Source organism: Chiloscyllium plagiosum, unplaced genomic scaffold (assembly GCF_037043375.1).
Source record: "Chiloscyllium plagiosum isolate Xiang-an unplaced genomic scaffold, Cpla_swu_hap1 HiC_scaffold_20, whole genome shotgun sequence".
In the NCBI taxonomy this organism is placed as follows: Eukaryota; Metazoa; Chordata; class Chondrichthyes; order Orectolobiformes; family Hemiscylliidae; genus Chiloscyllium; species Chiloscyllium plagiosum.
The window spans coordinates 9876900-9893037 of NW_028270158.1; positions in this window are offsets into that span (position 1 = coordinate 9876900).

Consider the following 16138-nt stretch of genomic DNA (forward strand, 5'->3'; position numbering starts at 1 on the left):
TTTTAAAATCTTTTTAAAACACGATGGCACAGTGGTTAACACTGCTGCCTCACAACGCCAGGGACCCAGGTTCAATTCCCACCTCGGGCAATTGTCTGTGTTGAGTTTGCACATTCTCCCCGTGTCTGCGTGGGTTTCCTCCCACAGTCCAAAGATGTGCAGGTTAGGTGAATTGGCCGTGCTAAATTGCCCGTAGTGTTAGAAGAAAAAGGTAAATGTAGGGGAATGGGTCTGGGTGAGTCGCTCTTCGGAGGGTCGGTGTGGACTTGTTGGGCCGAAGTGCCTGTTTCCACACTATACGTAATCTAATCTAATCCTCTCACTTTATAAATGTGCCCCCAGTCTTGAAACCCTCCATCCTGAGGAAAAGACAACTATCTTTAACCCTATCTACAACTCTTATGATTTTATAGATTTCTATAAGGTCACCTCTCAATCTCCTATGCTCCAGTGAAAAATGTCCAAGCCTATCCAACCTCTCCTTATAGCTCATGTCTTCCATAGCCGGCAACATTCTTTCTTGGAACGTCCACTATAAGAATATTATAGGTGTATATTTACACCACATGGGCTTCTATGGTTCAAGAAGGCAGCTCATTATCATCTTCCCATGGGCAGTCAGGGATGTGTGATAAATACTGTTCCAGCCCACCAGTGAATAAAAACAAAATTCCTTCCAAGACCAATCTATCCTGCGTAAGGTGCAGGATCCAGAACTTTATAACATTATGGTTGACCTGACAGAGGCTTACAATGATGAATAGATAGTAGACAGCCAAAGGGGATGCAGAGAAATTAGACCATATTTCAAGTGCCTGTGAAATGGTCTTGGAGAAAATCAATCTTCTTACAAGTGTGTGGGCATCAATGTTTCACACTTGTGAGCGATGCTTTAAAGTAGGTAGGAATAATGGGAATAAGCATATTACCTTTTATGAGACAGGGCCACAAAAATACAAGCAGTTTAATATGAGAAGTATCTTAGTCCTAATGGATAAAGGAGGTGGATTCTTCAGCTCCACATTATCTTGTAGCTCCGAAAGTGAGAGATATCCACAATTAGGCTACCTCCAAAAATAGAGGTAGGGACATAATCCCAATCTATCTCTTGCCCCAACAGTAGCAAAGGTTTGCTTCTTGTTGATTTCATCGACTGAACAAGTATAAATGTGATGGAATGGTTGTTACAAAGACTATAAAACAATTGAAGCTGCTATTAAAAAAAATCGCTGATACAGTTTCAAAATTGATAATGGTAAGTTGCAATATCACAGGAAGGTGTGACAACTTTGGAATTATGAACAACTGAACACTATTGAGGTTCTGATGAGAATTGTCATCCTTATTCTTGGGCAAGGTTTAAGTCATGAATGTAGTCATTAGATCATTGGTGCATTCCATCCTACATACCATTAAGAAAAGATATTACTGCAACTATGGTACATATTGGCATCTGGTGCTGGTAAGAGTTCATAAACTTTGATTAGCTTTTGTGTTTTAGAAAACAAACACTTCCTTTTTCTGTCAATCAGCTTAAAAATACTCATAAATTATATCAGCATGGATAACCATTGAGGAACCATTAAGATTTACTGACACTGTCTCCCCAACATCGTAACCTCTTTCCAACCGATCACACCATAACTCTGAAAGCTGCAAGTATTAGAGATGGAAAGCCTTATCACTCCTCATTGGTTGTAATGACCTGTAAAGCTGGGTAGTTTCTACAAAGTAGTTGTCAACCCATGGAACCTTTTGCAACAACAACCTTCCAGCTCATCCTGCAAAATGCCTGTTTTAGCTGTTTTTCTTTCCCAGGGATTCTTGGAGCAATGGCCCCTCAAAGGGCAGGTTATTTTTCAAAGACAGTCCCACTTGAACAGCTGATCCCCCTGACAGTGCTCCGACACTCCTGACACCCCACACCTCGGAATATTTGTGAGCAAAATAATGGGGAATTGGAAAATCGACATAGTCACTTGCGCTAGTTCTCAAGGCAATCATTTCGGTTGAGTGTTCACTGGATAATTGTGAGCTGGCCCAGGTTCATACTATTCATCACGTTAGCTGATGATTATAGAACCACAGAATCCCTACAGTGTGGAAACAGACCATTCAGCCTGTTAAATCCACACTGACCCTTGGATACGCATTCCACCCAGATCCCTCCCCCACACCCTATCTCTGTAACCATCCATTTCCCATCACTAATCCACCTGGCCTGCACATCCCTGGACAAAATATACACTTTTTAGCATGGCCAATCCAGCTAATCCACATATCTTTGAGTCTTTTGATGAGAGCACTTCACGGTAATCCAGTCAGAGAGAAGATAATGAAATTACTCGTTTGGTTTAAGGAGCGGCAGTCATCTCTCTGATACAGTAAAGGATAGTGAAGTGGAAGGTGTCACATACACAATCTGCTTGAGGATCCCAACACAAAGAAATTCAGTGTCACAGTCACTTCTGCGATCACTGGCCAGGCTTATCTGATTCTGAGCCATAGCTCTGGTTACAAGAAGGGACAGAGTTCTGTGAAGTGAAGTGAAGCAAAGGGAGTCTATGCTTTAATGTTATGGCATGTGCGGTCACCCTGAAGTCTTACAGCTTGTCCAGGAAGTACATCTTGATTCATTTCTTTGATCACTCTTTCAAAAGACCAAATAGATTGCAACCCTAACCTCAAGAAGATGGCTTTCTCAACATAAATGGGAGAGATCAGCTGGTCAGCTTGTTCTTAGCAGGCTTTCCTCCATCTCAGATTGTTCATAGCAGGGTTTCCTTAAACGGAACCAAATCAACCAAGAGCCTCTCCAAACCAGACGACAGATGCTACACGGCTGAACACTCCAAGCCTTGAACACTGTGAGAAAGTACCTTGTTCCTGTTGGCAGGATCTATAGCGAAGCAAGCAGTTACCATCAGCCCTCTAATATCCTCAAAGAACTTTCAATTACTTTTCAAAATAAACCATTCCAAGTATTCCTTCAAAAATTGAAATAAATTAATTTTTCAACAAGTGTTCAAAATTATGTCTTCCCAAGAATGTTAAATGTACAGTTGGTTGTAGGAATCTGAGCATCTCCTGCTCACGCATTTTAGCCAGACAGCAGTGGAAGTGCAGTATGAGGGTCCTGAGCTGGTTGGTGTTGGAATGCAGGTTACTCTGCAGCACCAGGGTGATGGGGTCGGGCTCGGAGAGGATGCACTCCAAACGTGGGGGCATCACAGTCACTTTATGTTCAAGACTCAGTGAAGTGAACAGTGGCAATGGTTCACAGCCCAGATTGAGAGACGGAGGGGGTGGGGTTACATGGCAGGGGTCCTCAATGTGGGTGTGGGGTGCAGCCTCAGAAGATGGAGGGCTTTCAATCCCAATCACTGTTCCCTCAACCTCAACTGAGTCCAATGGCCAGACTGTCAAACCAGCCTAAAAGGCTGGCTGACCTCACAATCTGCCTACTCTGACGACTTTAGGTATACCCTCATACCCAGGGGTTAACATTCTCTCCAGATGACAGATGCTACAGGGCTGAACACTTTGAGCCTTGAACACTGTGACAAAGTACCTTTGTTTCTTTTGGAGGTCACTTCATGACACTCCATGGATTTCTGTTACTAAGCCATGTAGAAGCTCTTGACCATTAGATGATGTTTCACAGTCTTTAGACAGTAAATTTCCCTGTGCAGGCTGCAACAACAAAAGATTACTCTTTGTGTTTACCTTCACAATCTCACTGACTATTGAAGCACGGTTGATGTAACTCAAGCTGCACAGCAGTGTCTTCCAAGATGTGACCAACACGCCCATGCTTTTTTACGTCTGGTCATTTCCTGTACGTCTCCCACATCTGGTTTGTGTTTTGAAGTGTTGTCACTGTTGAAATGTGGCAGCCAATGTGACCACAGCAAGGCCTTATTCCTTCTATTGTGCTCACAATTGTAAACTGCCGCAGTGAGATTACAAACTCACCATCCCTGGGTTACAGCCCCAGCAACATAAGCAAAGAAGGTATGAGGTGATGCTTTAAATGACCTTTCAAAATTGCAGAGAGCACACCTTTCCATTTACATCTCCTCTGTTGAGGTGACTGCTGTCATTTTGCCTCCTCCTGAATCAAGATGGCTAAAGTAAGTTACACCGCAGCACACGTTATGTATTTGTCTCACAAGCACTATCTCAATATCGCATTAATAGTCACAACATGTCAATATACCTTGAAGAGACCTAGATTCTAAGGGGGTGATTCTAACCTATTGGGAATCTGTTGAAATTGGGTTCAACACTCTTTTGATTTAACATCCATTAAAACTGAGATTCCCTTTTAGACCTAACTTCTGACCTGCTCTTGTAGCCACAATATCTACTCAGTGAGTCCAGTTTATTTTCTGGTCAATGGTAACTCCCAGGACGTTGATAGAGAGAGATTCAGCGATGGCAATAGCATTGAATATCAAGGGACGATGGTTCAATTGTGTATTCTTGGTACTGGTCATTTCCTGCCATTGTGTGGTGCGAATGTTACTTGCTGTTTGACAGCCCAAGCCAGGATCTTGTCTGGAACTTGTTCCATTTGAACATAGATTGCTTTATTATCTGAGGAGTCACGATGGCGCTGAACATTGTGCAATCATTAGCTAACATCCCCACTTCTGATCTTAAGATGAAGAGAAGGACGTTGATGAAGCAGCTGAAGTTGGTTGGGCCTATGATGCTACCCTGAGGGACTCCTGCAGAGATGTCCTAGCCTAGAGCTGAGATAACTGACCTTCAACAACCAGCACCATCTTCCTGTGTGCCAGGTATGACTCCAACCAGTGGAGAGTTTGCCCCTAATTCCCATTGATTCTAGTTTTGCTAGGGCTGTTTGATGCCTGACTTTTCCAAATATGGCCTTGATGTCAAGGGCTGTCACTCCCACCTCCCCTCTGGAATTCAGCTCCTTTGTCCAAGTTTGAGCCAGAGGTGTAATGAGATCACGAGCTGAGTGGCGCTGGCAGAACCCAAACTGGGTGTCACTCAGGAGGTTATTGCTGAGCAGGTGCTCCTTGATAACCTGCTGCATTTTTGATGACACCTTCTGAAATAGCTCCACAAAGGCTGGTATCACCACATCACCCTTTATTTACACGTAGTGAGTCCTTGACACTGATCCAACTCCCTCAGAGTCAGCTCTTAGAGTGAACAAGATGTCTAATAGTCCTGTTCTTATCAGTCAGCCAGGGCCCCCTGATTGGGCCAGATTCACAACCCCAATCAGGGAACTCATATTCTATGAGGTCCACCCGGCTGACCTCGTTACAATCATGACGCCTTCCATCTCTTTACTGATAATCGAGTGTAGACTGATGTGGCGTTAAATGGTTCAGGTGGATTTGTCTGTTTTTTGTGTAGAGGATGTACCTGGGTAGTTTTTCTCATTGTCGGGTGGATACCTGTGTTGTAGCTGTAATGGAACAACGGGGCTATTTCTGAATGTTGTCAGGGTCTGTAGCCTTTACAATATCTAATGCCTTGTGCTGTTTCATGATGCCATGTGCAGTGGATCAAGCTGGCTGACAGTGGAATTTCCTCATTTCCCCTCCCCCCACCTTATCCCAGATCCAACCTTCCAACTTGGCACCGCCCTCATGACCTGTCCTACCTGTCCATCTTCCTTCCCACCTCTCCGATCCTCTCTCCTCTCTGACCTATCATCATTACCCCCACCTCCATCTACCTATCGCACTCTCAGCTATCTCCCCCCAGCTCCACCCCCTCCCCCATTTATCTCACCCCCCCCACTCAGCTCACAGCCTCTTTCCTGATGAAGGCCTTTTGCCCGAAATATTGACTCTCCTGCTCCTCTGATGCTGACTGACCTACTGTGCTTTTCCAGCACTACACACTCGACACCACCATTCACGACCAGATGTGTCAGAATCACAAAGCTTGATCTGATCCATTGGATGTGAAACCACTTAGATCTGTCGATGTAGATAACTGTTAATACTTTACGTCTGTCTTTAGCTACAAGCCAAATGATTCCTTGGTCATTGTGACAGACTGGATGAGATGCATTGAGTTTATTGAAGGAAGCTGAGAGGCAATAATCATTCAATCATCCCTTGAGTCGGGGCTGGGACCATAAGATTAAAGAATTACAAGTATTATACCCTTGGTCAAAAAGAGGTTATGAAAATCATCCAAGTAATTATAGATCTATCAGTTTAAATCAGCAATGGGCATTTTCTACAGAGATCACAAGAAATTTCTTCTCTGAATGTTGTACATCATAGAATTTCTCCAGTTTGGAAGAAGGTCATTCGGCCCTTCAATTCCACACCAACCCTCTGAAGGGCATCCACTCCATCACACCCCTCCACCCTATCCCTGTAACCCTGCATTTCCCATGGCTAATCCACCTAACCTACACATCCCTCGACACCATGGACAATTTAGCATGGCCAATCCACCTAAACTGCACATCTTAGGACTGTGGAGGAAACTGGTGCACCCGGAGGAAACCCACGCAGACACAGGGAGAATCTGCAAACTCCACACAATCACCCAAAGGTGGAAATGAACCCCAGATCCCTGGTACCATGAGGCAGCAGTGCCAACCACTGAGCCACTGTGCCACACTAAATCTATGGAATTCTTTACCACTGTTGAGGTTTGGTCATTAAGTTCAAGGCTGAGAAAGATAGATTTCTAATCAGTAAGGGAACCAAGGCTTATAGGGAAAAGGCAGAGAAGTGGAGTTGACGATTATCAAATCAGCCATGAATGGCAAAGCAGACCTGATGGGCTGATTGGCCTGCATCTGCTCCTACATTTTATGTTCTTGAGAGGAACTTTTAGAAGTAGTTATTTGGAAGAAAATTAATAGTCACATGGAAAAATGTGGATTGATTTGAACGAACCAATGGATTTCTGTTCTGAGGAAAGGTCAGCGGACCTGAAACGTTAACCTTGATTTCCCTTCACAGATGTTGCCTGACCTGCTGAGCTTTTCCAGCAACTTCTGACTATGTTCATGAATAATACCTTGGCTGAAGGCTAGCCAATAGAGTAATGGAAGAGCTGGCTGGAGAAAGGTTTGTTATGGAATGTCTCCGATGTTGGTGTTGGGACTCTTGCCTTTCCTCAGATATATAACTTATCTAGGTCTTGGTGTGCAGGGGACGATTTCAAAATTTGCAGACAGTGCAGATTTGGAAGCATTATAAACTGTAAGGACAGTGTTGAGCTTCAAAAAAAGGATCTTGACTTGTTGATGGAATAAGCAGATAGGTAGCAGAAGGAGTTCAATGCAGAGAAGCTTGACCTTGGGACAGGAAGCTGAAAAGACAGGATATAATAAAGAGCACTGTTCAAAAGTGCTCACAGAAACAGTGAAACCTGGGTGTAAAATGTACAGAAGTCATTAAAGGTAGATAGACAGAGGGATAGGTAGATAGAGAGAACTCTTAATAAGGCATAAAATATTCTAGGCTTCGTAAATAAGGGTGATTAGTTGCAGTGTGGAAACAGGCCCTTCGGCCCAACAAGTTGACACCGACCTGCCACCCGCCCAGACCCATTCCCCTACGTTTACCCCTTCACCTAACACTACAGGCAATTTAGCTTGGCCAATTCACCTAACCTGCACATTTTTGGACTGTGGGAGGAAACCGGAGCACCTGGAGGAAACCCACACAGACATAGGGAGAATGTGCAAACTCCACACAGTCAGTTGCCTGAGGAGGGAATTGAACCTCGGTCTCTGGTGCTGTGAGGCAGCAGTGCTAACCACTGTGCCACCATGCCACCCACTATGATTATGATGACATACGTAAAATAGTGTTTAACCTCAGCTGGAGCACTGCGTACAGTTCTGGGTGCCACACTTTAGAAAGGATCTGAACAGAGTTTTGGAGAGTGTGCAGGCAAGTTTTAACAAGAATGATTCCAGGGGATGAGATACTTGAATTATGAGGAACAATTAGAGAAAATCAGACTATTCCCTTGGAAAACAGAAAGCTAAGAGAAGATTTGATTGAAGTTTTCAAAATCATGAGGGATCTGGACAAAGTCAATTGTGAGAAACTGTTTCCAGACAACACAGTTTTAAAGTGTTTTGCAAAGGAAGCAAATGAAAACTGAGCACAATCTTTGTGAGTAGTTAAGGTATGGAGTGCACTGCCTGGAAATGTGGTGGAGGGAAGGTTTACTTAAGGCATTCAAGAGGGCATTGATGACTATTTAAATAGACACAATGCATAGAGTTATTGGGAAAAGGAAGGAGATTGGCATAAAGTTAACATGCTCAGAGAGGCAGTACAGGTTCGTTCTGCACTATAGCAATTCTGTAATTATGTGAACACTAATTTTTATATACTCTTAACTTCAGCCTAATGTTTCACAGTTGCTAATTTGAGTGGCACAGTGGCTCAGTGATTAGCACTGCAGCCTCAGAGCGCCATGGACCTGGATTTAATTCACCTTTGGGCGACTGTCTGTGTGGAGTTTGTATATTCCCCCTGTGTCTGCATGGGTTTCCTGCGGGCGCTCCAGTTTCCTCCCACAGTCTAAAGATGTGCAGGTTAGGTGGATTGGCCATGCTAAAATTCCCATAGTGTGCAGGCTAGGTGGGTTAGCCATGGAAAATGCAGGGTTATTTGGGGGAGGGGGGAATGCTTCTGAGTGGGATGCTCTTCAGAGGGTAGGTGTGGATTTGCTGGGCAGAATGGTTCTATAATTAGATGCCATGTGACTATCCATAAAGTTGTATGGAATAAATATTGATCTTTTACCAAGGATGAGCTCATCTTCTGCCAAAGACTTCACATAGGTATCCCTTAAATATAATTAGTACCAATAAGGACGATTCGTGGCAGTGAATTAACCTAAGGCATTTCAGATGCTGTCAGACAGTACAACCACACTCCAATATACATACCTCAGGGCTTGGAGTCTTAACAGCCATCAAAAAATAGCAACCTGCATTTAAATAGAGCCTGTATGCATTAAAACACATCATGGTGTGACACAGGACTACAGAAAATAATCAACATCCCAGTTTAAGTGTGTGTTGAATTTTGAGTTATGCATTAATGTGCAACCCAGAATGCCTCTGACACAACAAGGGCAGGATAATTGCAATATTATTATTCCTTCATGTAACACAGCAATAAGCAATATACAAATCTTCACCTGTCTGACTGATTCCGATGCACCAGAATACACAGGAGCTGAAATATCCAAAGTTATGCATGCCGAAGATGAAATATTACAGTTTTGGCAGTTAGTGGCCTCTTGCATCTGAGTGCAAACGCATGCAGAATTTATTGAATAGATTGGATAGGACCACAGGATTATGTGACTGAAAATGATAATACCCATGGAGACACCATCAGAGCCTGAGGAGGTGAATTTCTAGCAGCAGTTAATCAATTCTGTTTTGAGATCTGTTCCCTTATTTAGCATCCATGCTTGGGTCCCTGGGTAATTCCCATGTCTGTAAAGTGCAGAAGTGGAGCCCAGGGCTTAACCACGAGGGACTGCGATACAATTCAACTCTGAGTTCGCTAACCCAGGTGGTGTAATAATGCTTTTTAGCCAGCAAGGCATCTTGGGACAACATGTGTAAGGTAATGATCAAATAACTGACTCAGTTCATGATGATGGAGGGTGGCGATTGCCTGTGGGGCCAGAAAACCATTTTGAACCATATTGTAGCCTGCCTTGCGCTGTTTCAGACTGCTCGGAATAATACTGCAGCTCACCATCACTAAATATAATGTATGTAGACAGCCTTTCATCAGGCTGCCAGTTCTGTTGGGGAGTGAGCTCTCTGTTTTTCTTAAGCAGCCTTTGGTGCTATTTAATCTAGCATGGGTCAGAGTAGATTGTTCACTTCAGCAATGAAAGGATCTGGATCTTATCTCTTGTGCCTCATTTTGAAGAACAATTATTTCTCTCTCTTACTTTGAGTGTTTCACCCATATATTTGCTGACTGAGTGAGTGGGCAACTGACCTCCCGAGTAAGTTAGCACAGACATGATAGGTCAAGTGGCCTCCTTCTGAGCTCTACACCTCCGTGAGGAGTCCTGTATTCCTGATGAAGGGCTTTTGCCCGAAACGTCGATTTTACTGCTCCTCGGATGCTGCCTGAACTGCTGTGTTTTTCCAGCACCACTCTAATTTAGACTCTGGTTTCCAACATCTGCAGCCCTTGTTTTTACCCTCTGCCTTTACCTGTCTGGTGCAATACTATCATGTGGTTTGCTCACTTTCCCGTCTCATGGCTTCCTTCCTTAATGGATGTCCTCTCACCTTAATCCTGGATCCCTAAAACCAGTCCATTTTCAATCAGAATCAGACAATGAGGAGATCTCAGAAATGAATTTGCACCTTGCTGCTCCATGGAATATCCTACAGGCAATCAATATGACGACAATCCTGTAGTTAACTCTTTGTTGACCGTTTCTTAGAGATCTAGTACTTACTTGGAGATGAAAATTTGCAACTGGATCCTAGTTGTAAATCAATTTTTAAAAATTGCATTTTATTCCTTAATAAAAATCCAAATAACTATTAGTAAAATCCTTGGAGCCCTCCCATTAAACAGATCTCTAAGAAACACTCTTTAGATTTTTTATTGTTAAAAAAATATTATTCCCCAGACCCCAAGAAACTAGGTCAGACTATCTATATCATTGGCTCTAACGTACTGAAATCTTTTGTTGTTAGTCCTTCACTCTTCTCCTCATTAATGTAATTCAATGCAGAATATTATAAAGCAAGTCCCCTTGGCTTTCATTGAAAGGAGGAACTGATCTCCAAGTTGTTTCTAAGTTCGAATCAAGTGCCGAACACCGTTAGACCACAACAAAAACAGCCGACTAAGATACGGGAAAAGCAGATTCTCTTCCAGACTACATGCAACACGGAAGATCAGTGATCCAACTAGGTATTCCTGTTAGCATTAAGGTCACCTATATTCCCCTCTGTAATGTCATCCAATTTCATTCCTGCCTCAGTTCAGCTTTATGATTCCCGGTTTATTAATTGAATTTAAATTCTGTCGACTAGCAACCTAGGATCTGAACCATGCCCTAGAGCATTAGTCTGAGCCTTTGCAGTATCAATCCAATGACATAGCCACTCTGTCACTCCTTCTACCTAAATGGACGTACTCAAGTGCCTTGGGACATTTTACAATGTTTAAGGTATTATATAAATGCAATTTATTGTTGTTATAATGAAAACTCTAATCTCTTTCTCTCTCCAGCAATCTAATTATTAGACAGTGTCAAGAGATTTTTTTAATCTACTTATTCCACAATACATCTGACCTGGGAATGCTTCATGCTATCAGCCAGTTAATAACAAATAAGTTCATTACTGACATATATCCTTTGTCTTAAATAAGAAGAATTTTAAAAAACTTAATTGTTATTAATTCTTAAAAACCCTGTCATGTTCCTTGCCCTTCATTTTTCCATATTTTGTTGAACCTCAGAACACCTCAATAAAAACTGAATAATTAAAGAACATCAAAGAAACAATTATTTTCTGCTGTTCTTTCTCCTTCGGTCTATTCATTTTTAATCTCTGCTGACGAGACAAAATAAAATTTTAATAAGTGAAGGAACTCTTTGTTGCCATGCTCACACAGTACTGACAGTTTAATGCTTAATCATTTGTTTGGAGATGGATTGAGCTGAAAGTACTGAATCTCGAATAGGCAGGAGCTATTTAAAAAGGCAGCTGGGACAATGGTTGGCCTCACTTTGCAACAAGGGAACAAAGCAGAGAAGCAACAATCAGTCCCATCGAGTTTGGAGGCTGTTTGCTTTCATGTCCCTGCACTCCAGGTCTGTGTGCGTAAATGATGATGCTAATGCTTTGGATTGAGCTGATACCACACTTGCAAACAGTGGGAGGACTCCCTAAGAATAAAGAGCAGCTAGCTCAAGAGGAGTATGAATGAAATACACACACACACACACACACACACATTCGCACACACACACACGCACATACACACACACACACAAAACCAACACAAGTAGACGCACGCTCACACACATGCACACTTGCACACACACACAGACACAGATACGCATACTCACAGAGATGCACACACAGACACACACATGCACACACACCTACACACATGCCCACACACAGACATATGCGCGCACACACTTACCCATGCACAGACACACCCGCGCACACATACACACACATGCACACATACAGACACACACACACAAGCACAGACACAAATACACACACAGACACAGACATAGACATAGACACACAGAAACAGACAGACATGCACACACAAACACACATGTATGTGTGAGGCCCTTTTCGATCATGGCTGACCATGGGTTGCATCCTCGCTGTTCTAGCTTTCTGCTTCCCGAAAGCAATATCGCTTGTGACTGAAGAGACCATTACTGGAGTGACACTCCTGGTTGCAGAGGTCACCTTTTTATGTGATTGTTGATCTGCTAGAGCTGCTGTGCTCCTTCCTGCGTGCCTGCTTATTTGTTGCAGCATTCATCACCTTCTTGTCCCCTGTGTTGAGGTGTTGGATCGAGGTGCTTCTCCATCTTGTGCGGTCAGCTGCAAGCCTTTCCCAGGACTCCATAACGATATCAAGCATCTTCATGTCTCACATGCAGGCATCCTTGTAGCGTAGTTGGGGTCTCTTTCCGGATGCAAACTCTCCATTGAGGATATCCTTTGGGATGCGGCCATCCTCCATGCGGTGGACATGGCCCAGTCAGCGCAGCCTCCGCTGCCTGGGCAGCGTGTACATGCTGGGAAGGCCAGCGTGAGATAGGACGGCTGCATTGGACACTCTGTCTTACCAGGCTATGCCCAGGATATGGTGGATACTCCTTAATTATTCAGAGCGCAACCTGTGCTACCAGGTTCAATGTACTGCAAATTTCTACAACAGGCATTTTCAGAGTTCAGATTCCCAATTCTGTCCACAAACACAGAAAATAGGAGCATGAGTAGGCCATTCCACTCTTCAAACCTGCTGCATCATTCAATATAATTATGGCTGATCATCCAAATCAGTCCCCTGCTCCTGCTTTCTCCCCACGCCCTTCAATCACTCATAAGACTTATTTGTTTCTTTCTTATGAATTGATAATAAGTGATCGGGCCTTGATGAAGTGTAGGGGTGATTATACATCACTACAATTGACCATTTATGTTTGTTTTATTCATTGTGTACACATCAGCATCATCAGACCTCGTGCTGTCACTGCATAAGTAATCCATTTGTACTGAATGGGGCTCTGCACTGTATTGTAATCACCCTTTCGTGAAGGAGCACAGCACTGTCTGGTATTCACAGCTCGACTCAGTCACACGGTTCACGGCAAATGGAAACTCAATCTCACATTTATTGGTTGTTTTGAGTTGTAAGACGGAGATGGGGAGCCCTGTAGGTGTGCTATGCTGGGAATCAGGTCCTGGGGAGGGAGGAAGAAATCAGAGGTTAGAGAATCTGAGTTTGTTGAGAAGGTACAACTGTGATTTATTTGGAGGCTGGAGTAAGGAAAGTGTGGCTGCTGGATCAGAGGTTGGAGGAGAATAAGGAACATGAGTGAGTGTGATTCGCAAACTGCATTCCCCCAGTGTGGCTCTGGATACTTAGATTTCAGGAATGATTTACAATTTTCAAGGGGTCTGCATTAGGGAGGAAATGGGAAAACTGCTCGCTGTCAATTAACAGCCCTTCCCGAAGAGCTTATTCCTGTCGAGAAAGGAATGGGATCTTCAATCCAGACCAGTTCGGACAGTTGGAACTGTCTTCAGCCTTCGGGGTTGCTGCAGGCTGAAAGAATGTAGTTCTGTCCATCTGTGGGTGTTGTGAAATTTGAGGGGATCAGCCCGCATTGGGTTGACTGCTGTGCTGTGATCTGATGTCCATAACCACTTTGCTGTATCTTTCCAGAGATGTCTACTCTCCGTAGCACAATAGCATCTGTTCATAAGGCCATAAGATAAAGGAACAGAATTAGGCCATTCAGCCCATTGAGTCTGTCCCATCATTCATTCATGGTTGATATGTTTCTCAACCCCATTCTTCTGCCTTCTCCTCGTAACCCTTGATCCCCAAACTAATCAAAAACCTATCTCTGTCTTTAAGTCAGTCAATAATTTGGCCTCCACAGCCTTCTGTGGTAGTGAATTCCAATGATTCACCAACCTTTGGCTGAAGAAATTCCTTCTGGTCCTGAGGAGTGTTGCTGAAGAAAGAGACTTTGGAGTACAGGTTCATAGCTCCTTGAAAATTGAGTCGCAGGTAGATAGGATAGTGAAGAAGTGGTAAGCTTTCCTTTATTGGTCAGAGTATTGAGTACAGGAGTTGGGAGGCCATGTTGCAGCTGTACAGATAATTGGTTAGGCCACTGTTGGAATATTGCATGCAATTCTGGTCTCCTTCCTATCGGAAAGATGTTGTGAAACTTGAAAGGGTTCAGAAAAGATTTCCAAGGATGTTGCCAGGGTTGGAGGATCTGAGCTATAGGGAGAGGCTGAACAGGCTGGAGCTGTTTTCCCTGGAGCATCGGTGGCTGAGGAGTGCCTTATAGAGGTTTACAAAATCATGAGGGGCATGGATAGGGTAAATAGACAAAGTCTTTTCCCTGGGGTCGGGGAGTCCAGAACTAGAGGGCATTGGTTTAGGGTGAGATGGGAACGATATAAAAGAGACCTAAGGGGCAACATTTTACACAGAGGGTGGCACGTATATGGAATGAGCTGCCAGAGGAAGTTGTGGAGGCTGGTACAATTGCAATATTTAAAAGGCATTTGGATGGGTATATGAATAGGAAGGGTTTAGAGGGATATGGGCTGGGTGCTGGCAGGTAGGACTAAATTGGGTTGGGATATCTGGTTGGCATGGACTGGTTGGACCGAAGGGTCTATTTCCATGTTGTACGTCTCTATGACTCTAAATGGTCAGCCCTTCACTCTGAGGCTGTTCTCTCTGGTCCTAGTCTCTCTTTCTAATCTCCATACTCACTGCGTCCATTCTTTCAGTGTTCCGTAAGTTTCAGTCAGATCCCCCTCATCCCCCTTCTACAGTCCATCAATTACAGATCTAGAGTCCTCAACTGCTCCTCATATGACATCCCCTTCATTCCCCGAGAGTCATTCCTTTGAACCTTCTCTGGGCCTCCTCCAAAGCCAACACCTCCTTCCTTAGGTACTTAGCTGTTGTGAGGTGAATGTTAGATGGAGCCACGCATCTCCTGAAAACAGGCTTGCACTTAATACTGAACCTCAAACTATTAGCTAGATATAGAAAATACAACAAGCAAAGCTAATTTGGAACTGTACATCAGTATTTGTTAAAGTTTGGTAGCCACGTCATCTTGCCGCAGAAAGCTGAGTTTGCTTTTTGAATTAGGTGCCTGAAAGATAAAACTATACAATATTGCCCACCCGAGTAATCGTTTGCAGAACCAGCTCAATATGAACAATACTTAAAACTCAATTTAGCATCAAACTACTGGACTCTCAACATATAAGCCAGGCTCAGTTCATCTTTCTCTGTTCTTATCTGACTTTTTCCAGAAGGTTTTAGCCTTGAAAAGCATTCTTCAATTGCACCACATCTACCTCATTAGCTGCTCTCAACTTTGCCAACGTGCTTCCCTCTCTTCATCTGTACTGGCCACATCATTTTGTGTTTGCTCATAATATTCCAAATGCGGTCAGAACAGAGTCTAATACAGCCTTAGCAGTACATCTCTGCTCTTGTATTCTAGTCCTTTCAAATTGAAGGCAAAATTGCGCTTGTTTTCCCAACATTGCCAATTGAACCTGCATGTTGACCTAAAGAAAAACCTGAGCTAGGACTCCTACGTTCATTTATGCTTCAGATTTCCGAAGCCTTTCCCATTTAGAGAATAGGCAAAAGTGAGGACTGCAGATGCTGGAGATCTGAGTCAAGATTAGAGTGGTGCTGGAAAATCACAGCAGGTCAGGCAGCATCTGAGGAGCAGGAAAATCAACGTTTCGGGCAGAAGCCCTTCATCAGGAATCCTGATGAAGGGCTCCTGCCTGAAATGTTGATTTTCCTGCTTTTCAGATGCTGCCTGACCTGCTGTGCTTTTCCAGCACCAC